This window comes from Perca fluviatilis, chromosome 23, assembly GCF_010015445.1.
Source record: "Perca fluviatilis chromosome 23, GENO_Pfluv_1.0, whole genome shotgun sequence".
Taxonomy (NCBI): domain Eukaryota; kingdom Metazoa; phylum Chordata; class Actinopteri; order Perciformes; family Percidae; genus Perca; species Perca fluviatilis.
In genome coordinates, this window is record NC_053134.1 from 10,323,619 (window position 1) to 10,348,247 (window position 24,629).

The 24,629-nt window shown below is 39.1% G+C and overlaps 1 protein-coding gene across 2 annotated transcripts in view; it reads left to right on the top strand.

Moving 5' to 3' along the window:
- The window catches only part of anks1b (ankyrin repeat and sterile alpha motif domain containing 1B), a 233,761-nt gene that overhangs the window by 35,142 nt on the left and 173,990 nt on the right, over nucleotides 1-24,629 (top strand). The window lies entirely within an intron of this gene.

The following is a 24,629-nucleotide window of genomic DNA, read 5'->3' on the forward strand; positions in this document are numbered from 1 at the left end:
TACTGAGAGTATTGCATAAATTCGTGGACATGATGACGATTAGAAAAATATATATTATATATATATATAAAGATATATTGACAGACAAAACAAGTTAAATATCTGTTCTGCAGCTTTCAATCCTTTGTATACCCTCACTATGATCGTAGGTGCACAGTGACATGCAGGGGTCAAAACACACTTCTAATAAAGGTTGAAGACAGCAGTTGGCTGAACTTGTTTGTGTGGTGCATTCTGTTTTCAGTTTTGTGATTTGTAAATCTCCACATAGTAAAGCCCTTATTTAGTGAACACTTAGATTACTAGTTATAACTAAGCTAAGTTTGAACTTATCAAACAGAAAAGTTGACCTTGTGGTTTTCTCAACTCTTGTTTCCCAGTCAAGAATAAACGGTGAACTTGGACTTAGCCAACATGTATGAGAAGTCCTTTACGAAGTCCTGTTAGTGGAGATTTTTAAATTTTAACATCTGCAATTCTGTGAAACAAATCTGTGTTTATATATGGTCTGTAAGGGTGTTTATTGTATAAATATTTTTGTTTTATAGCTATTATTATTATAACTAATTCTATTTTTACTATTTCATATACTTTATGTATTTTTTCTCATATGTCTACTTAATGTGTATTTGTGTTATTCTGATGTGTGTAAACATTTTTCTTTTGAGCTGCTATAGCACAGGAATTTCCCCAGTGTGGGATTAATAAAGTTTATCTTATCTTATCTCGTATCTTATCTTATCTGCCGACGAAGCTCAGTATTTAGAGACATGATTCAGGAAATAAAAGAAAGAAATACAGCCTGTTTGAGAAGTAGTCCTTGCGCTTTGGGGAGACTTACTGCTCACTGTGGCTACCCGTGAACTTTAATTTAGACGCTAGAGGGGAGCGTGTTGTAATGCGAGGGGAGAAGGGTCATAGGGGGAGGGAAAGGGGTGACTCAAATGGACCTTTGTCTGTCGGCATATTCAGTCTAAAATAAGCCTGTTTATGTGATTTGCAGCATTCCTACAGGCATAAACACAACCACATGACAGGACGAAGGGTCAAAACTAATCAGAGCCAAATGCAGGCAACTTTCTGCAGACAGATGATTTATTGTGGCTCATTCAATATCAGTCTTTCTAAAGATCTTTGCCTACAAAAAGACTTTAATGATTATATAATCCTATATGATTCATAACATGTCTGCTATTTAATAGAGCATTCATATCAACCTTTTCTAATGATGGCTTAATTTTGATCTTTTATGCAGTGGTTCCCAACCCTGTCAGATGAACTCACATACCGCTTCATCAATTCCCATTGTATGTTCCAAATGTATTTCATTTTTTTTTTTAAGTTGATATAAATTTTTTCATGCAGTTGAACTGTCAAAATAAAGGTTGGTTTGGTCAGCAATTATACTACAACTTGGCGTGAAGCTGAATGTTTTAACCGTTTATCCAGTTTTAGCTAACCATTTTAACCATTTCTCCAATACTTTAAGCTAATCGCTTGAACTGTTTAGTCATTACTTTTAACTACCTGTTTAAAGTGCTCATATAATACTCATTTTCAGGTTCATAATTGTATTTAGAGGTTGTACCAGAATAGGTTGATGTGGTTTAATTTTCAAAAAACACCATATTTTTGTTGTACTGCACATTGCTGCAGCTCCTCTTTTCACCCTGTGTGTTGAGCTCTCTGTTTTAGCCCTTGTGTTGACTTCGGGTCAAATTGACCCATTTTCAATTTTTGTTTTATATCATAAAATATGGGATGTAGAAATAAGCGCTGAAAATGTGTAGAAGAAAATGTTTACAATTTAAAACGTTGGAAAAAGCAAAAACAAACTGTGAAAAGAAGGCGTCAAAAACATTGGAAAAAGAAAGTGTTTTTTTTCAAGGTTGACGGGAGACAACACAAGGGTTAACTACAGAGTGAGGCATCACACTTCTGTTCCATCTTTGTTGGGAGTCGCACATGCGCAGTAAGGACTGCTAGCTTGTCAGTTGCCGTGCTAGCAGCTAGGTGAGCATTATAACGTGTGTTACAAAGTGACGCACATTCGTCACAGAAGTAAAGGCTGGACTACAACAGAGCTGTTTGGAGCAGTTGGTGAACAGTGTTTTCTGTTGGAGATGGTAAGTCCCTTTGGGGTGGACTTGGGGCTTTTTCACTTTGTAAACCTATAACATGCACAAAAAACATATATATATATATATATATAATAAAAAATATATATATATATATATATAAAAGCATAATATATATATAAAAGCATAATATGAGCACTTTAAACTTCTGTGCTCTCTTGCTAACTAGTTTTCACATACTCTTAGATAACTGCAAAATGTAGTGTTCAGATGACGTATTGTTAATATGAGGATGTATTCTTTTAATCAAATCATAATTTCTATTTTTTTCAAATTTAGTTGCGCTAATCTACAATCTTTCCATGTATCCCCCGGCAACTGCAGAAGTACCCCCTGAGGTACAAGTACCCCTGGTTGGGAATCACTGTCATATGCTACTTAACTTCAGCTTTGCTCAAATATTTCCATAGTTGTTTAGATCTAGTAGTTTCATTTCTTACAGATCTATAAATGTGATTTGAGTCTAAAGAGCATAGCAGTAGTCAGGCGTTAGTAAATAAAAGTAAATATTAGAAGTTAGAAAATTAAAAAATGTTTTATTTGTTTTTTTCCGGTTTCCTTATTTACAATCCATTGATCACTTGTGACCTACAGGTCACCATGGATACAAGTTAAAATAGATTAAAATACAATATTAACTGCTCGTGTTTACAGACAAATGTAGATGGCCATCGATACAAAAAATACAGTACATACATTATTACAACCAACTTTTCAAAGCAGCAGTTTTCCAACAGTGAAGCGTCTGTCATACTGTCATCAATCGTATCTTAGTGTCATACATCATCAGATTTGCAACATGTAAGCTGCAATTTACATCACAAGATTATTACAGCTTGCTTGTTTTCACACAGTCATTAATGAAACGTGATGCTGCCACCATTTGCAATCTAGTCGGCCTCCAGGTAACATGGATCCTGATGATTAGATTGGATTCAGATTAACACCCACCCACATCTTAACACCAGTCTTAAGGTTAAAGAGGTCTACATTCAGCCATTTTACACATTTAAAACCAAAACAAAGTGTGCACAGATCAGACAGGCGGCAGGAAACTTTTAGAGTGATAAACAAATGAGCTATCAGGAAGCTTAAGCATAGCGGGGAAAGTTTTAAAGAATGCAAATATCAGAAGAGGAAGTGACATGCAGACTAGTTAGAGACTGCAGCGATTCAGTTCCCATACGCTGAAAATTATTCACTTCAGAGACCAGTGTCATACTGTAGTACAGCTTGTTATTGAGCTTGTATCATTGCAGTGACCGTGAATGCACATCATATCAGATGAGTATCAGTGTGGGAGTTTCCCACGCTGCCCTCCATCTGTCTACTCACCCCTAACCGCGGCCAAGTGGGCATTTCCCACAATGTGGTCGAGTGTGTGTCTGCGTTTATGTGTGAGAGAAAGAAATGAATAAAGTGAGAGATGCATGCAAATAGGCAACATTTGCCTTGAATTCCTGAAACTGAGTAAAAAAAAGTTTCTTGGGGTTTCGCTGTTTGGGCCTGTGTGTTTGTGGGTGCTTTGTGATCTCCTTGAGAGTGTTTAAAAGTCTCTTAACCAGAAGAGCACATTAAACACAGTAACAGCCATCTCTCTTTGATTCAGAGTGCTTCATAAATACCTTTTAGGCCTTACACACCTCTCCTCTTACCAAGATTTACTGAAGCATGGGGACTGATAATGGCTTAATTCATGGAGTAATATGACCCTCCTTGCTTTCTCTCTTTGTCTCCAACTCTTTCTTACATAACCGTCTGCTACCTGTACAGACAAACGCAGTCTCAATGCATAATGTGTGTGTTACTTAAGGCTTTAAGTCTGACTTTTATGTACATTGCTGTAAGCACACACTCTTGTTGTGTTCTTAATAACCGTTGAAATGACCCATTTAGAATTGTCTGTTTACGAGCTCTGGATGATCAGAGTTTTACAGCATACATTGCCCTGCATTGACAGTGGCCTTTATGGTCTTGCTCTGCTGCCATGTATTTATAGTATGTGTAAAAACTGCATGGCTGTTTGCATATATAATAACACAGCATGCTCACACTGTGTGTGTGTGTGTGTGTTGTGTGTGTGTGTGTGTGTGTGTGTGTGTGTGTGTGTGTGTGTGTGTGTGTGTGTGTGTGTGTGTGTGTGTGTGTGTGTGTGTGTGTTTGTGTGTGTGCTCTGCATGACTGCCTCATTGTGGCTGTCCATAGATCTATGTGTTGGTCCCTAATTGGCTCTTGTTTGTCCGCACTTTTTGCTGAGGCTTCTTCCGGGGGTATTTGTAATGACGGAGCAGGCGTGCTGTGTGTTTACGTCGGTGTGGGTTTTAACGAGTGTGAATGCGCTCATTGCCACGTGCGTGTTAGTGCGAGACTGAGAAGTGATCATTATGACTGGGCTGTGTCCTTGTTTTTCACTTTAAACGACCCTGCACACTCTAAATTGCACCGCACTCTGTTCCACCATTGTGCCAGAGAGCGACTAAGGGATTACAGGTAGCTCTGTGCGAATCAGGGCAGAGCCATTTGTTTCCTCTGTAGTGGCCGTGTCGCTCTCGTGCATCTGCAGGTGTGTTGTAGCTCAGCTCAAGCACAACTCAATGAAATAAGACTGCAGGAAACTGCGTGTTAGAGTTATAGAGTGCCACAGCACACACCTGTGGCTCCTGATTCATTGTACCTTACCTAGTATTGTGCTGAAAAGCCTCTACATTTTTTTTTGTCACCCCACCACCATTCACATGTTTTTGAATGATAAATGAGACAGAAAGCAGCTTTTTTAAAGCATCGTTAGAGTAATATATTGTGATCACATGCACTACAGTACTGATAATAATAGTAGTAATACAATGTTACTTATATAAATGCAGATAATAGAACAAAAGTAATAAAGGACAGGATGAAGTCATTTAAATGCAGGAAATAAGTATAGCATCCTGGTGGCCTTTTGTTTTAATGGATGCAACATGATCACAATGCTACCAGTTTAAATTAATTGCGGAGCCGTTACATGTCATCCCCCCCTACTGTGTCTCTCTCCTCATGTTTCCTGTATGTCTTCAATCTAATTAAGACAAAAAAGGTGTGAAAGCTGTCAATTAAATTAATTCTGGTGTGGACTAAACAACCGAGACCACTCTGGTTCCAATTGGACTGAGGTGAGATTCATTTGTGGTGTGAAAGCAAACTAACTGCAGGATTTTGTGGCGGTAGATATGGGATTTTATTATGAATACAAACGGCTAAACAAAACAAATGAGAAAACTATCTGCACATCATGGAAATTGTTTAGCGATCTGTGCTGCAGTGGTGGATGAAGTATTCAGAAACGTTACGTAAAAGTACTAATACCACACTGTAGAAATACTCTGTTACAAGTAAAAGTCCTGCATTGAAAATGTTACTTAAATAAAAGTATGTAAGTATCATCAGGAAAGTGTACTTAAAGTTTTTAAAATAAAAGTAACAGAAAACGACTCACATTTTAGAAACTGGAAAAGATCAAAACAGTTCTGTCAATTAACTAAGTGTTTGATTGTATATATCAAACACTATATATTGTTGGGTAGTTTAATTTATACCAAAGCAACATGTTTTATAAACTACATGTGTTTTGTGTGCAAAAATCTTAATTTGTAAAGTAACTAGTAACTAAAGCTGTCAGATGGATGTAGTGGAGTAAAAAGTACAATATTTCTCTCTGAAATGTAGCAGAGTAGAAGTAGAAAGTGGCGTGAAAAGAAAAGACTAAAATAAAGTACAAGTACCTCAAATTTGTACTTAAGTACAGTACTTGACCACCACTGCTGTATGTATATACAGTAATTATGCTAGTAATTTAGCAGTTTCTCATTAAGAAGTGAGAAAAACGTTGCTGTCACTGTCAGTTCATACAACTTCATGTTTGCTTCTCTTGGTTTGTCGGTGTGAACACAATACGAACCGAAACTGAACTGTGAAGGAAACCAAAGAGGCACAACAATCACATGAAAGTTCGTCTTCAGACAAGAGTTTCCGAAATTATTTAAAAGAAGACAATGTTTTCGCCCACCTGATCTCTTCAGGTCATTTTATTCCATTTTTGTTCCGAGTGTAGGGGCCCTGTAGGCAAAGGAAAAATCACTTTTAGTCTTAGTCTTAGCTTGCAAGGCTTCATCTGAGGACCTCACGTAGCTCGTAGCGGTTATAAAATTCATCATGGGTCTAGGATCTAGTGCCTGCCCCAAAACTAATCAATACAATCTGTTCTCAAAGTCACAGGCAACTAGTGAATGGATGCAAGCATTGGTTAAAAGTCTGCTCTGCTACCAACATAACTGAATCTCTGTTATAAGATGCTGTTCAACAATAGAGTCAGCTTGTTGTGTGGTGTGAGAACTGTTTTTACTCTGCTTATCACCTTGGAACGGCCTGAGGTGCAGTGCGAACTCAGATGTATCTCCCTTTGTGTGTGTGTGTGTGTGTGTGTGTGTGTGTGTGTGTGTGTGTGTGTGTGTGTGTGTGTGTGTGTGTGTGCGCGCGTGCATGCTTTCAAGGACAAAGTGAAGAGCTTTTGTTCAAATAGGAGAAAGAAACCACAACATAACACACCTCCATCATATACATGTATATCAGATGATGCAGAGTATTTCATATTATTTGTTTGGATAACATGCTGCAAACAGCCTCTGAGCTACAAAGGATAAAAGCACAAGTCCTGAAAGGCACTAGATGCTTGTTCACTGTAGGTGTAATTGGGGGTAAATGAATTGTCTCTCATGCAATAACCTTCTAGATTGAATGAGCTTCTCCATTTCCAATTCCCGATTGGGAGCTCTGATTTTGAAGTAGTTTAACTCAACCAGTGTGATGATTGAATCCTTTTGAGTGAATGTTTTTTTCTTATTATTATTTAAAGGACTTGTAATAAAAAAAAAAGCTGGATTAACTGAACGCTTGAAAAATCTTTTCATTATGTTTGATTTGGCCTCTGGTGTTTGTTTTTTTTAAATATTTTTTATGGGCATTTCCGCCTTTAATGATAGGACAGCTCTGACATGAAAAGGGAGAGAGAGAGGGAAGACATGCAGGAAAACCATCACAGGTCGTGCTTGAACCCTGGCCCTTCTGCATCGAGGAATAAACCTCTATATATGTGCGCCTGCTCTACCAACTGAGCTAACTGGCCACGGCCTCTGGTGTTCTTAAACTGGCTAATGATAATTCAAGAAGTGCATCTACTTCACAGCGTTTCATTTTGGTGTACTTACAGACAAATATAGTGGAAAAAGTAAATGCTTGTGCCTTTTAAGTGTGTGTTCATGTGTTCTGAATAATATGAAATGAGTGCATCCTCCACATTTACAGTTTTAGGTGTGACAAGGATGCCAAAATCTTAGAAAATCCAGGACAGACAGGCGAGGAAAGGATTGAGATTGATGTAGACGAGACAAGAAACAAGTAGTAGTTTTTTTGCTAAACTGAGACAGCTTTCAACCCTCTGGTGCATCGTAAGCAGGATGCCACTCGCTGTATACACTCATACACACACACTTGGCAGGTTTATAGACATTCATGGAAGAGCTATTTTGATAGATCTGATAAATAGCACGGACCAGAGAGTCTCATGTTTTAAATACCTTCTTGTGGCGGGTAATTGCATGCAGCTGTGTGTGAACACAAGTTGGCAGTTTGTGTTTTTGTGTGTGTTGTGTGTGTGTGTGTGTGTGTGTGTTCTTTTTGGGTGTCTGTGATTGGCAAGTAGGGAAGAATAGCAACCAAAATGGAAAAAAAACTTGTGAAAGGGAATGTATAATTTTGTTTAAAGTTAGAGAGCAACAGATGGAGGGGGCAGGGGAAGTGAGTAGATGGAAGCCAGACAGATAGTAAAAAGATGCATTCAGTATTCGCAGGAGACAAAGGTATTTACATGGAAATAAGGTTCAAGTAATGAGCTGTTGCAATCAGTGAAGTTGCCAGAGTGGACAGAAAATGTGTCGGCAGCAGCCTTAGGGGAGCCTTCGTTTCAACTAAAACCAGAATATGTGCCTCCTCCGTGGGATTCCACTTCCGAAAAATGACATGAACAGAAACAAATGACTCATATTTGCAGACAGAATATCAATCGTTGGATTGTGTCTAAAGACACATAACATATGTAGCTGTTTTGTGTTTATTTCTCCAGTTTGAGAGATTGCTTTGGTTTGTCAAAGCATTGCTTGAGCGTTAGCCACTTCTTTTTTTTTTCTTCACAGTTCCCAAAGCAAGTTAAAGGAATAGTTTGACATTTTAGACATCAGTTAGATGAGAAGATCGATACTACTTTATATCTGTCAGTTCAATATGAAGCTGGAGCAAGGAGATGGTTAGGTTTTCTTAGCTTAGCTTATCTTAGCTTAGCATAAACTGGAGGAACCGCCTTGTCCAGTCTTTATGTTAAGCTAAACTAATCTAAGCTAACCATCTCCAGCTTTATACCGTACAGATACGAGACTCATATCAATCTTCTCTTCTAACTCTTGACAAGAAAACAAATAAGCACGTCCCAAAATGTCAAACTATCCCTTTAAAGACAACACAATCTGCTTCGAAACTGATATTTAGCCCCGATTTCACAGGCCTAGTGTATTATGTCGTCACAGACATCATGTCAATAACCCGCTGACCTATAGATGTAGCTATGCACTCACACTTAAATTCATTATTGATCCTCTAGTTTCCCCCCAGGGATCATCAAAGTTTCATTTTACCTCATTATTGGGTAACAGCTGCAGAGAATATCTGTAATACTTGAATTCAATAGCCTTCTTTTTCTTTTTTAGCCTGCTCGTTCACACTGAGAGAGAAAAAACACTAGAACAAAAACAGATTAGTGGCCCCCAAACGAAATTCACTGCAGCAGTGAAAGCCAACCGGTTTGGAGTGGTTTCTTGTTAAAATGCATAAAGTTCTTACTCTCCCATAGCACAAAGACAACATATACTCCCCTAACTATTCAAAGGAATAGTTAAAAAAAGGAATAGAACAACGTTTTGGGACATTTATTTGCTTTGTTGCCAAGAGTTTAATGAGAAGATCGATACCACTCAGGTATACATTAAATATGAAGCTAAAGCCAGGCGACTGTTAGCTTAACTTAGCATAAAGACTGGAAGTAAGGGCAAACAGCTAGCCGGGCTCTGTACATAAGCCCCTGTAATAACACAGGTTGACATTGTTACACTTCATTTTTTTTCTCTGGTGTTACGGGCGGCTAAGCTAACCGGGCTCGATACCAACAAAACATCGCTGCTAAAGGTTAACTCAGCCGGTAACACTAAACCCCCCTGTCTCCCTGTCCCTTGTGTCACGTTTAAGGTGAGGATGAGACTAACTTGCCTGAGTGAGTGTAGGTCTTCCCTAATTCTAAATGGGTTGTGCGGTATCAAGCTCGACTGAACCAGAGCTGCATGGTGTCACGGCTGGAAAATGGCTGTTGGCCCCGGTTAACAGCGAACAGCTTCCTTGTGAGCTGCTCCAGCGTCGTCTCTCTCTGGGCATGGCCAGCCCCAGCGTTTCCTCGTCGTTCGTTCAGGTTGGATTTACAAAAGACTGGTTGTGGGAAAACAAGGAAGCAAATTGTTTCCCGAGTCTTTTCCGTCAGAACAGTCTTTCTCCCAGTGTTTCTCTTCAGTGTGTCTGTGGTGTAGCGTTGGTTCTGCCTGAGGTTCTGCTTCCTCAAACTTCTCAATGATTCTTTTTCATCATCTCATGACCTCATCCAGACGTGCGTCTGGCTTATCAAGCTCACTTATCTGGCTTACACACACACGCCCCCTCATGTCACATGTCAGTATTTCCCTATCAGCTCACTACTCAAAAGACAATAAACTGATATATCAACAAAACAGCTACTCAAAAGACGAGGTCGTAACACTGGTATTAAACAATATATAACAACTTAGTGAGCTTAAGAGTGCATTTAGTTGTTTTTGGTCACCTTTGACAGAGCCAGGTTAGCTGTTTCCACTGTTTTCAGTCTAACTTGGCTGCTGTTCTTAATGTTTATAGACATGAGCTTGGTATCAATCTCCTCATCAAAAATTTATATTTATTATTGTTGCATCAATGTCTCAACTGCTGATAGAGGTTGATAAAATGGCACTGTTTGTATGCCCATGTAATGCCCCCTCAAAGCTCTCCACCCTTGAGCATTTCCAGCAGAACAGGGATTATTTTTCATGTTGGGAGAAAGTCAAAACAAAAATCTGTCTTGGCAAATGGGCCCAACACTTGAAATGTTTTTTCTACAAACTCACCGCACAACAGTGGGATCAGTGCCCAGTGATATCTGAGCAGCTGCCCAGTTACTGTACCAGGGATTTTACACTGTCAATACACTATATAAAGCAGTAATGCTTTTTTTTTTAGTTTGTTTTCCCCACCAACAACAACAATATGTAGGCCTATTAAGGATTTGACAATCATTTTTCTTATGAGTTGTAACCTAGTTTGGATGCCAAAGATTATAAGAAGTACCAGTTCTAGTTCAAGTACCATTTACAAAATGACCAAAACAATCAGTTTTTAATACATTAATTCTTTGTGTGCTGAAAATATATGCTCCAGAGTTGTGTTTCAAAATCTACAAGAACTGGACAGAAAACACATTTATTTATGTCGATAGTATTCATTTGGAGTAGCCTACATTTATTTCAGACTCCAAAGTAAAGTTTCTTCTTCTGCGCTTTTGACAACACATATTTTACTGTGCATGGTGCTGAGAAGCTGTACATGCTTATTTAAATACCTGTTCACACTTCTTTAAGTTTCCCTTACATTTCTTTTAAACATATTGTTTGAAAATGATGTGTCAATGCAACTCTTCATTAGCTGAGAAAACAGCTTTCAGTTTTCAGCTTTGTGACAATGTATTTTTCAAATAGTCCAATGGGTTTTGAATGGTAAAATAAGGTGTAGAAGAGAGAGAGAGAGTATTTTCTCAGCCTGTGTTTAATCCTGCAGTTTTTCTGAGCAATTCCAAATTTTGAGCATGCTTTTCACAACGATACATGGAGAGCAACTATATTGGTCTACAATTATATCAATTTTCCTGAAATAATTATCTCCTCACACCCTGGTGCTCCATGTGTGTGAGAACAAATGCTCACAATATCCTGACAAACCTGCTCTGACCTCAGCACAGTTGGTGTGTGTTTCAGTGTCTATTCGAGTTGTGTTTACCTGCACGGTCCTGCAGCAGCAGATGTGTGATCCTGCAGTCTGAGCAGTTTAAATGGGATGCGGCAGTGCTGATGACAGGCCTAATACACTCTCAGAGGGGGAAAAAGGGGGAAGACTAGCATGCTATCAGGTGACACAGCTGTTCAGTACACTTACACACTGCATTCCTCCATTCTTTATCGTTCATTTATTATTTAACTTTTTAATCAGCCACCTTTTTTCAAAATGTCCTAAACTGTTTGGTATTTTATGATTTAATTCTTCCATAAATTGTACTTCCTGAGTTGTAATTATCCATCTTATTAAATCTCGGGGTGTTGGGTTTTTCCATTTTTTGTCATTTCTGCTGTGATTCTTATGATTACAAATACATATTTCTTATCTTTGATATGTTTAATTGGAGGTTTCCCTGGAATGAGGAGCTCGGTGAGGGCGGACGCTTATTGTTTAGAAATTTGGAGAACTGAGCAAGAGAGAAACGTGAAGAGGTCTCTGGGTGAACCAAAACCTTCTGTCAGACCATATATAGCCATGGATCCCTGCTACTGCCCTGATGCTGTACACGCACGCACGCACGCACGCACGCACGCACACAAGCACACACTCACACACGCAAACACACCACCATCAGGATAGATGCTTTGTCACACAGCAGAGCTCTAATTATCACAGACATAGTTTGAAAGATATTTGTAAGTTTAACGTACACTAAGCAGCGATATAAATATTTAGTTTGCAACCAAGCTGAGCTGTTTCTTTGTTTTTGTTAGTGCACCTCTGAGAGCTGTGCTGAATTAAACACTTTGCTTTCACCGCCTTCCCTGCTTGTCATCATAATGACCCTCCTACTGATATCGTTTTATCATGATTTCCATTGCGGCTGCATGGCTAATTTCCTTGTGGCGGAGTGGATAATGAAGATAGACTTGGCGTGGCTGTAACTAACCTGATGAGTTGCCAGAAGATAGTTATCCTGAATTGACTTGCAGAATTGCTGCACTCCCGTGTTCTGTATTTTAAAGAAAATTGGCCTGGCGTAAAATGCATTTGACCAAGTTGAATTGACCCTCAGACCTAGAACTGAATTATGATGAACAGATCAAACATTCGACACAGTTTATAGATGCAGGCGTCTGGCCTCACACATTTCACAATCGTTTCTGTGGCTTGTATGGTCAGAGTGAGCTTTTGGCAGGCCACGTTAATATGAAAAAGCAGGCTTGTTCTGAGGGGTCGCTGGTTCAAATCCTCAGACTGCCCAGGGAAATCTGAAAATAGCAAATATTCGGTTGTGAATCTGCTCAGGTTGTGAGGAACCACACAGCAGGATGTCGGAAAGGTCAACAGTTGGTCTAAATAAGAACTTCACTGGAGTTCTGCTCACTAGATCTACAGTATAAATGCATTGATTGTTTCAGTCCAGTCTATGGATTACATATCCCATTTAGAGATTCAGAGCGGACGTTTCCCATCCTTAATGCTTTAGATCTGGGCTCAATCGATGCTCGGCCAGATGGATTTGTGGCTGGCTGCTGTTAAATGGAGATCCAAGGCTTTCTGTCACTTGCTTACTGTGAGGAGAATTGCCTTAGGAAGACACGCAAAGAGTTCATACACACACTTACAGATTGTTTGGAGCTCTCCAGATTGTGACTGATTGGAAAGGCTGCAGTGTAGATCAATAGCGGCAGCGGTGAAGCTGAAGGCGGCCATTTCTTCAGCTCCGCCTTTCTCAGTTTGACGAAAGAGAGCAGAGGAAATGTATACCTCCATCTCTGTCTCTCTGTCTCTCTGCCCCTCTGTCTGTCTCTGTTGTTGTGTCCACCAGGTTGCAGACAAAACAATGCAGTTTCTTATAGTTTCGGTCCTATTGGGATTCAGTTGTGAAAAACCTTGGGCGTATTGTATTGGAGAAATGATCACTTTAGGTCACATTTAGATGCATTAGCGGTTTACATTTCAAAGGTTCTTTTTTGGGCTTTTTTGGCCTTTATACTATAGGACAGCTGACGACATGGTAGAGAGAGTGGGCAATGACATGCAGCAAAGGGTTGCAGGTCGGACTCGAACCCGGGCCACTGTGGTAAGGACTGAGCCTTGGTACATGGAGCGCATGCTCAACCAGGTAAGCTACCAGGGCGCCCCACATTAGTGCTACTAGTACAGTGCCCGTTCATAATGTGCCTGTTTGGAACGGGCTGATTGCTTGGCCTGTGGGATTGCTGCTTGAAGCTTTCTCCAGAACCATTGTACCCCAAAATGACTTCCACTTCAGCAGAGGTGTTCATTTCCAAACAGGCTTAGTGGCTTGATGGTTAACGTTGAACTATGGATTTGATTCGCGGGAGTATTTTGCAGACGGAAATGTTATTAGTGTTATAATTTAGCAGCACACTTAAACAACCATACCCACGGTGAGCATAGAGGGTAAGTTTGAGTGAGAAGTGGTGAAGAATTTAAGCTGCGCTTTTATTGTGAAGTGTAGAAACGCATTTTTTATTAAGTTGCCACTTAGCAAAATGCTGAGTGTGAAACTTTTTTTTTTTTATATATATATATATAACTTGAACAGTACCGTATTTCTGAGGCCGATACCGATATATTGTTTAAGAGTTTAAAAGAAAATCCGATAAAGATGCAATATTGGTTTTGCTTTCACAGACCCATATGTCTTAAATATCTACAATAAGGTAATATCGGACAATTTATCTGTTGGGCTATAGCCCTAATACATATACATTTTTTATTGCAAGCCCTGCTTGTGTCATGGGAAAATGCATAATAGTGATACAGTAGACAATACATTAAGCAAAGGTAACTAACTTTGGCAATACAGAAAGCAGTTCCCATGACAGTTTTTGTTGAATTGGAAAAAAAAGAATTTCAGCTTTAGCAGTTCACATGAGGGTGCTTATATCAGGACTACGGTGTTTAATCAAAAGTCAACTTTGGTAAAAGGTTTGAAATTAAGCCTGGAGGATTCTTGGGTCTCAGCACGTTTATAGTGGTCCAGCCAAACTCCCGTAAAAAAAAAGGTAATTTGGGCACCTGAGTAGCTCACTTGGTAGAGTGTGCGCCTTTATACAGAGGCCCAGTCCTCGCCACAGCGGCCGCTGGTTCAGTTCCGACCTGCAGCCCTTTGCTGCATGTCACACCCTACTCTCCTCTTTCATGTCTAACCTATCCTATCCAATAAAGGCCTAAAAATGCCACACACAAAAAAGAAGCTAATTCAAGAGAGATCACAGGGGTGTTTTTCATGTAAAACCACTGCAAACCTTTGTACTGCTTATGAGAAGAAGCTGCCAGTGTGATGTGGATTCTGTGTTCAGATGTGCTTGTGCAGAGAATAAAGAGTCAGCTCAGGACTGAGGACGGATATTTCCATCTCTATTTAAGGAGGTAGGCTGACAGACAAACTGCTGGATTGTTTAAGACTTGGAAAACGACAGACTGCTCTGATGAAGCCGTGTCTGCTTAAGTGAAAATTGTATTCAGCTGTCTTCTTCTGGCCGTCTAACCCTCTAACTTTCTCTTTTTTATTTAGTTTTCTTCTGTTCTTTTTTTAAATTACTTTATTGTAGTACTTTTCTTAGTGTCAAGTGCAAAAAGCATTACATTCTTTATCGTACTACTTTTTTCCCCCCATATTAACATTCAATAGAAACACCAAGGGGGAACACATCACACAACAGGGAAGAGAAGAAAAATAAATAAATAAAAATAGAAATAATAATAATAATTCTTCTGTTCTTTGATGTCCTGCATGATGAGAATTCTGTCACATTATATGCATTTCTCCCCCACTCCTTCCTTTGCTGCCTCTCATCTTCTCTTTCATCCTGATCAATTGACATGTCAGCTTCTGACAGAGGTCAAAGGTCAGGGGCATTTGGGTCTCTATGTACAGTGTTTCCCACAGAGCTAGTGGACCTTTTCATTATATTATTATGGGTTGTTTTTTTCAAATTGGTAAATAAAAGGTGAAATGTATTAAATGAAAAGCACATAACATAATGATATTATATTGTCTAACCATATCTTTTTCGTATTAAAGCTCTGAGTGTGTAGTGAGCCAGTAAATGCCACAGTAAAGTGTGTGTATGAGTGCAGTAATAAATGAGTCTAAGACAAATGCCGGCATTAGTCTTCTACACTACAGTGTGGATAACCAGCCCATGTATTACCGTACTGCAGATACTCCACTCTGATCTCACTGACCTGGATAAAAAATACCATAACGGCACTTTAAACAAGTCAAAATAGCAGGAAAACATATACAAACAAGAAAGATACATTATCAGATTTTTTTTAAATGATGCCACTGACCATGTGTGTATTGGTCACACATGGAGGCTCCCTCCCTCAGGACAACCAAATGATCAATGATCAAACTTCATCAATAGACTCCCAGCGGGGAGTTGTGCAGCTATTGATTACTTGGGTCTTGTTTTAATTATTGGTGAGTGTGAGTAAAAGATTTGGGTCAGTCACTGTGTGTATGTGTGTGTGTGTGTGTGTGTGTGTGTGTGTGTGTGTGTGTGTGTGTGTGTGTGTGTGTGTGTGTTTGTGTGTGTGTGTGACCCACTACCCCTGACAGTAACCCTCCATGTTCAGTTGTACACCAGAGGTCAGTTTGACCAGAAGATAAATTACTTCCTGTGATGGGAGTGTTGGCTTCTTGAGCCATTGAACGTGTCAGTTGATGTTGAGTTCCTCTGAAGGCCTTTGTCACTGAGTGACTGGCCTTGCTGCATATTCATTCCAATACACTCTGCATACTTATCGTTATGCATTTATACAGCAAGTGGCCTCTCTGCATATTCAAGGGTTCTTTGCTTCATTTTCTCCACAGGTCGTCTCACAACACACATTTTTACTGATAATTGAAGTTGTATTTTGGGGGTTGTTTTTCTGGTAGCAATAAACCTGATTTGCAAGTTGGATAAAGTCCCATCCTGGGAAAGGGGGGTGGATACCACAGCGTATTTAAATAAACAAAATTGCTAATGAGGAGGTTTTGTAGAGTAGAGCTGCTATTTTGCTTAATATACAAAAACATATGAGCCAATTTTACAAGAATCAGTTCAGCAAATTAGGGATTTGCCAAAAGCTGATGAGGAGAGCGAGATTCCAGACAGAATAGCTGCTGGGCACTTCATCCTGCAGATTGGAAGTCTCATATTTAATTGTTGTTGTTTTTGTGCTAAAAAAAAAGTTTTTCATTGATGTATATTTAAATATTCAAGTATTCTGATAATATTCAAATATATTTATAACCGTTAAATAACTTCTTTATGGTCATAAACTCAAGAGACTATTTTGACATACTGGGACTTGGTTTGATATTTTTATCTCTTCAGCCATACTGCATTTTGGATTTACTTGTCACTATAATTGGTGTAGAAGTGAAGCAGTAGAGAGTGACACATCTGTGAGGAAAGTAAGATGGAGAGAGGGGGAAACACCTCTCTCTGAACGCAGTGCAGGATTGCCTATTGAGTTGCGTAGGTGTGAATGGAATTCTTTTGTGATGTCGTGGGAATATGAAGTAAAAAATTAGATTGCTGTCGTGTTGGAGGTCACTTGTGGAAATCCTTAGGCTGTGTAATGTGTTCACAGTGTAAAGAGTGCCTTTAATGACTACATTTGAGTGATCTATCTTGCCATTTTTTTTAGGTGTTGTGTGTTTTAGGGGTGGGGGAAAAAAATCAGTACAGCATAGTATCGTGATATTTTCTGTGGCAATACTGTATCGATACACAGACGCCAAGTATTGATCTATTATTATATATGTGTTGGTCAGTTTGTCTGCTTGACAATCCCATTTTGCAGCAATAAAATTAAAGTGAGAGGAACAAACAGAGAAATGTATCTTTTTAGATAAAACCGATCTTGACAAAATTTCCTTTTGGGGACATCATTTTAAAATTGGGAAAAATTTGAAATTGCAATATATCGCAGAAAATATTGTATTGTGACATAAGTATTGTGATGATATCGTATCGTGAGGCCTCTGGTGATTCCTACCCCTGGCCTTAAAAGACAATATCAGTCAGGCTCCAGCTCAGACCATGATGCCGCTGTGTGCATAGAGGAAAGTGTTTGTGTGCCTATGACATATTTATAGCATGAGCATCCTTTTAAGGGGACAGTTTATCATACAGTACATACAGTTCAATACATGATCATACATACTTGTTTATGCAGTCTTCCCTGAAGTAGTTGCCTTCCCTCTGCTCTCTCTGTATATGCAGGGCGTTCACATGTTCTCAATTGCTATTCTGGAAATATATGCACTTTTTTTGTTGTTGTTGTTTTGAACCAAAGAAGCAAAATAGAAGTTAAGAAGGAATAGAGAGGGGGCGGACGGGGACAACAGTAGCCTGGCTCCGCCCTCCTACGTACTCAATTTATTTTTTCCTTCAATACACCATATGGGTTTGCGGTATATTCTTGGGTTTTCTCCGGCCAAAGATTTGGCAGTCCAATCAGTGAACAGAGGGAGTTGCTGAGAACGATGACGTTGAGGTCATGCGCTAGTTTGAGTAATGGCGGCGGAGAAAGATGCGAGCGTAGCCATTCGGCCCGTTGTGGCAACGCTACGGAATATCCAGAAGTTAAAGCCCGAGCAAGAACGGCCTTTGCTGAGTTGTGTTGGTGGCCATGATGTTGTGGCCCTCCTCCCCATGGGGTTCGGGAAAAGTTTGATTTTCCAGCTCGCTCCGTTAGTGGTGAAGGAGTTGGCTAAAGGCGAACGCTAGCGATGCTAAAGCCGACGTCATGACCAAACGTTAGCGATTAGTTATGGCAGATCCAATAGTTTTAAACTTCAACAGAGTACCTGCCTTCAAGGAAGTTAACACTTGTCAATGGAGAGTGACGCACACAAACACACACACACACACACACACACACACACACAAACACACACACACACACACACACACACACACACACACACACACACACACAATTACATAAACCTTCACACTTGCTAAAGACATTAGAGTGTAAAGCAGAATTAGCATGCCCCAAAGCATCATAGGGGATGGACTATCTCTCTGTGAGTCACGGTTTGAACATCAAAGGCTAGTTCTAATGAAAAATGTATGCGTGTGTGTGTGTGTGTGTGTGTGTGTGTTTTTTGTCATCCTACAAGTCATATCAGTTGGTGTGCTCTTGCAACACTGCTCTTAATCAGCAGGTATCTCTTCCGCTTCTTGCTCAAAACAGGATATGAAGCAAGTCCACTTCCTGTCTTGCGTTATCTGCTCTGATAGCAAACACACCTCATATTGGTTCCTTTTTTGATTTCCAGTGAAGTCATTGCTGTTGTTTAGCCGTCCATGTCTGTGGAACAGCCTTTAATTTTCATTTCAGTGGGTGGCGTGAATTTACCTTTTGAACTTACCTTCCTCCCCACAAAAAAAAAGTTTCCCTCTAAAAAGAATCTAGGACTACAAAGGTTTGCCAAATTCCTTCAGTCCTTGTCCTTTGAAGAGAATGCTCTGCTTTGATGTAGCTTGAACTTTGCTGCAACGTGATGCCGGCTTTAATATCCCTGGTGAGAACCAGCAAATGAAGCCTTTCATTCTGAAACATTGAATGAGAAGTTTGCATCCAAAATGAAAAATCTTTTACTACTTGAAAGACATTACATGTCCTCTCTCAAAACCACTGATAAAAAAGGACACTTCGAAAGAGTTGGGGAGTCATTTTAGCTCTTGTTTGATGAGCAACAACTTTTTCCAATTGCTTTAGGTAGTATTTTTGCAAATGGGATGCATATAACTTAAGTATAAAACTCCCTCTGACTTTATGTCAAGCATGAATCTCAACTTCATCTTGTTTATCTTCAGTAAACACCCAAATACATTTCCTGTGTCTAGGTTTGGAGGAACCACATCCCCATAAAGACTTGTGGTTTTAGATACAACAAAAAACTTTTTTTCTTTTTGGGTTTTCTAATATTATATCACGTCAGTGCAGTCCTCAGTGTGCTGTGCTGGAGTAAAGTGATGTAAAGGCGAGAAGAAACTGCCATGCTGTAACTGAAGAAGGGTTCAAACAGAGGGCAGCATCGCTCTTTTTGCTGGGAGGCCTTTCTTGATGTTTGACCCTTTTTTACCTTTCAGTGCTTTAATAAAAAAAATGTCAGCATGGTAGTTGTGGGGGTTTGGCACACAAGAGAAGAGGAACTAGCTTGAAAATAACACTTGAATGCTGTTGTATGATGCAGAGAAAGAGGCAAAGAACATCACACAAAAACACGCCATTAAACATTAATGTCAATGTGAGGTATGGTTGAAGTGGTTGTACATACACACACACACATACACAAAGACCGCTTTTCTCACAGGAGCTACAGAAGTTAATTAGGTAGGAATAGGACATTGCCTGCACATTTGACATCAAGAGTCTGCATTCCTGCAGCAGCACCTCTCCTCCATTATCTAATCTCAAGTTGCCCACTAATTCTATTTAAACTCTGCTGGCTGGCTTTATGCTACTACTGAAAGCAAAGAAAACAATGGAGAACGATATGGCACCGAAGCGACTTTGGGAATTTAGAGGAGGAACACGACAGAACAGAAATGTACAGCTGTGATAAGAAAACGGGTCTCGTTAGGAAGTGATTTAACAAGATCAAATCAGTTGTTATCCAATGTGTGGCATTTGTTTTTCTAAAAGGCACAGTCTCTGTGTTTTTGTACCTTTTTGGCAGTTTAAAGCTGCAGTGGACTCAATAAATGTGCTTGTTGTTGACTGTTTCACTGTGCAGTGGTGAATCTAAATTCAATACTAAACACAACAGAGCAGTATAAGTCCCAATAGGTATACCAAAGGACTATTGTAGGAATATCAACAGTAGTACAGTATAAAAGATACTAAGCATGATAAATTACTATAAACTCACCACTGCATACCACACTCGCTTTATGTCTCTCTTTGAATTTGTGTGTAGCCTCACCTCATTTATGATTGTTGAAATGTAGATGTAGAGGCAAAAACCCAGGAGTTACAACTGCATTAATAAATTAGTTGGGGGCAGAAGAATTCCAAAAATAAGTGAACAGACACATAGCACAACATTTAAACATTCAGAAGAGATGGAGCAACACTAGCATTCGTATAGAGATTACATACATTTGGAATACTGTAATTCCAGTATTCACTCTTTTTCTCTTTTTTGGTCTTCACCAACTCCTGAGAAAAATAGCATCAACAGCAAATAGCAATAGGTCTTGCTAGCTACAGTATATGCTCTTCCCTGGCTAATTGCTAACTTAAGCTGTGTTCGAAACCATCCGCTATCACGGAAATAATGCACTATATGGTGTGTTCGCCATTTTGAAGTGGTGTTCGAATTCTCTGCGGTTAATTTCATTCACTATATAGTCCACTATGGAATACCCACAATGCACAGCTAACTTGAGTGAACATACGATGTACCCTACATTTTACTTCCATATACCACAATGCAACGTGGTCGCTTTTTCCCAGAAGAGAAGAAGACGCAAAAGCACCAGCGAAAACTGAAAAGGAAAAATAGAGCGGGCTTTCATTTCTAAACAATGGGAAATGTGACATGCAGCATATAAAGAACCTTTAACTATTCTCCTGAGTGCTTGGTTTGGTTACATGATGCTGGGCGTGCCCGACTCTGTCACACAAATAACCGGCGCATCTACTGACGCAACAATACTTTCAGTGAGTGTCCGAAATCTCATTTATATACTGTAGTTCACTATTTAATAAACAATATATTGTGAATGAGAGAACGGTTACGAACACAGCTTATGTCTGTCCCTTATTTTTACAGTCTATGGTCTGCCCACAGTTTAAAGGTGGGCTGCAGGTAGCGTACAGTGGGTTTATCAAAGCTTTTTTGGGGGTTAAATATAGCTTCCTATGCTGCTTAAACAGGGTTGAGACTGAACCACACTGAACAGTACAGGTGCCATAAATCCAAAACATGAGCTACAAGAGTCTAAAAAGCTGTGTAGAGATGCAGACTTTGATTCTCTGATGTCACAAAACAATGATTAGTGGAGCTTTAAGTATTTTCCAAATCTTGCTAAATCTTGCTTTTGTTGTTATTTGAAGTTCTTACTCCTCAAAGTAAGTAAAAGTAAGTGTTTGGAGTGAAACCCAACTTCGGCGTCTCTCCAAACACATATGTAACCGTGAAAGAAAAACACAACACCTTGTTGAGCTCACAGCGAGGCTCACACGCACTGCAAACTAGGTTTACACATTCCCTCACAAAGTGGCCATATATATTGGTTTGTGCAGGTTCTTTTATGAAGGTTATGGGACTTGGGTTATGACTGCTGTGTTTGTGCATTAATACGGTGCATTTGTGGGTGTGTGGGACTGGTGTATTGTGTTTGGGGCCGTGCAGAGTGCTGCTCACATGAAAGACTCTTTGTACACCAAGTTTTTAATGAATTGCTGTACAGATCGGTTGCTTGAAGGTAACCGCACCAGTGCATGTGTGTGCGTGTGTGTGTGTGTGTGTGTGTGTATGTATATATATATGTGTGTGTATATATATATATATATATATATATATATGTATATGTGTGTGTATGTATATGTGTGTGTTCAAGGTCGGGTTTGTTTGGTGAACAGCTATCAGATATAGAAAACAGCTTAGGGGAGCTTATGATACATTAGCTGTGTTTCCATCCAAGTAGTTTTATTTGATTAATGAGGAATTGAATTAGAAACACTGAGTGTAAATGGAACATTTTGATAAAAGACACTGTTAAAGTTGTATGTAATATATATCTATATTATAGATATATATTAGAGATGTTACTCTGATACAGCCTAAAATGCTGGTATCGGTATTGGCAAGTACTGAAATTTATGCACCGGTCCGATACCATGTAATTTAGCCCTGCAGAAAATTAACTTCAAAGCATTTTATTTATGTTCTTTTTACGTTATGACTCACTGTCAAACTGGATAATAAAAGCAAGTTCTATGGCATTCATTGTTTGTTCATTTTTTTTTCTTCTTTTTTTACAAAGAGTTTAACCTAAGCCAGGCCATACAACAATGATAGAAATCATATCACATTCATACAGGGATAGCAGTATACAGCTGTTAAAACATAATAATAATAATAATAATAATAATAATAATAATAATAACGACACACTGGTATCGGATAGGTCCTCGGTATTGGCCGATACTCAAGTTAAGGTATCGGAATCTGTATCAGGAAGCAAAAAATGGTATTGGACCATCTCTAATATATATATATATATATATATATATATATATATATATATATATATATATATATATATATATATAGACTAGTTTGACATTTTGTTTGTAGTTTGAAATGTGCTATTTCACTTTCTTGACCATGAGTTGGTTGATTGTGCCACTTTTATGTCAGAATGTGATTAGCTTAGCTTAGCATAAAGACTGCAAACAGGGGGGGAAAGCTAGCCTTTCCATGGTTCAAAAATACACCTACCAATTTGTAAGCTTTAGATGACCAACACCTGGTGCGTGTCATTTTAAAATAAGTCAGGCTAGCTGTTGCCCCTATTTCCAATCTTTATGCTAAGCTAATCGCCTCTCATCTAACTCTTAGCAAGAAAGCAAGTAAGTGTATTTCCCAAAATGACGAGCAATTCCTCATTCCTTTAAAACAAAAGTCTTATAGAGTCTTATACTGAGATAATTGTCCTTATTATAAATAGTGGTTCTCTTGTACAGAGAATGTGCTATACATGAGTGCTAATATCTTGAAACAAGACAGGAAACAGATAAATAAGGATATTGCTTGCATTTTAAAATGTTTTTTGTGTTCATGTCAACACAGCAACTTTGAATTGGTTGATGTTTGTAGTTTGAGTCAACGTCTGCTGTTTGGATATCACTTATGTACAGTAATGCTCTTTGCTGTCTGTCTTCCTTCATTTCCCTAAGCAGCACACATGGCAAGTGTATTTTTTTGTTTTTAGGTGGGGCACATATACCATTATCTGACAGTAAAAGACAACAGAAATGTAAATCAAATCCATCCAATTGTACATGACAGTTGAGTTAAAACAGGCATTCATTTCACTCGTTGTTGTATCTGACTTTGCCTCCATCACATTTTATCCACTTATTATATTTTGGCTTCCTGCTGTCTGCTGTCAGCTCTTTTTAACAAGCCATCTTACTGGTTCTATAGGTCAGCGCTAAAAGGGGTCAGAAGAGCAGCATGATCGATCTGAAAACACACACACACACACACACACACACACACACACACACACACACACACACACACACACACACACACACACACACACACACACACACACACACACACACACACGCAGCATGTAGAGATCAGCCAGCCCAATAGAAACAAGCTTGTGCTGTGTGTCTCTCTCTGTGGTCTCTGCCCTTTGCCCTTGTGTGTGTGTTGCATATGTGTAATTTTCATGTACTGTATTAAGGTGCATAGGTGTGTATGTAGTTGTGTTTCTTTTTTTTTATGTGTAAAAATGCAGCTTTTAGGGCATTTATTTTATTTAAGGGCACCTGGATGTGGTTCATTTACGGTCATCTAGTTCAGCATTGAATGCAGCAAGAAAAATGTTCTGCATCCTTAGCTACAACCGACTTGTTCTATTGATCGATGCACGCTGTGTTTGCTGTGTCTGTGTGTGCGTGCGTGCGTGTGTGTGTGTGTGTGTGCCAGCCCTCAATACCACTTTTAATTCACATTTAGTTGTGTGTTCATGTGTATGTGCTTACTACATTACACCACTGCCCTTGACTATTGTGTTAATGTCTGTCAAACTCGGTGAATGTTCTGCTGCCTCTACAATGTTTAGCTGTTTGCCATCAGCTCCAGCTCCACTCAAAGGGAAAATTGACCACAAGACACATAATCAGTCAATGCATGGGAAAATAGAAGTGCAAAGCATTTGTTACAATAAATGGAATAAAAATAACTATTTTAAAGTGCATTCTGTTTTTTTCTCCAACAAAACAGACCATGAAGTAAAAGTAAAATACATTTTTTGACGGAAGTATTGATATTTAAGTCTTCATTTCCCAAGATACCTTTACTCCAAGATTATTAAAATGGAGAGATGAGGGTTGTGACTAGATACACATTTTAAACAATTAAATACATGAGCACAGTGCAGTTTAGAGACTAAATCTCCTAAAACAGAAATAAACAGAGAAATGCAATGACCCTATATCAAAACATCTGCAAAAAAAAAAAAAAATCTATATTCTCCATCCCCTGCTTTCTGTGTTTCA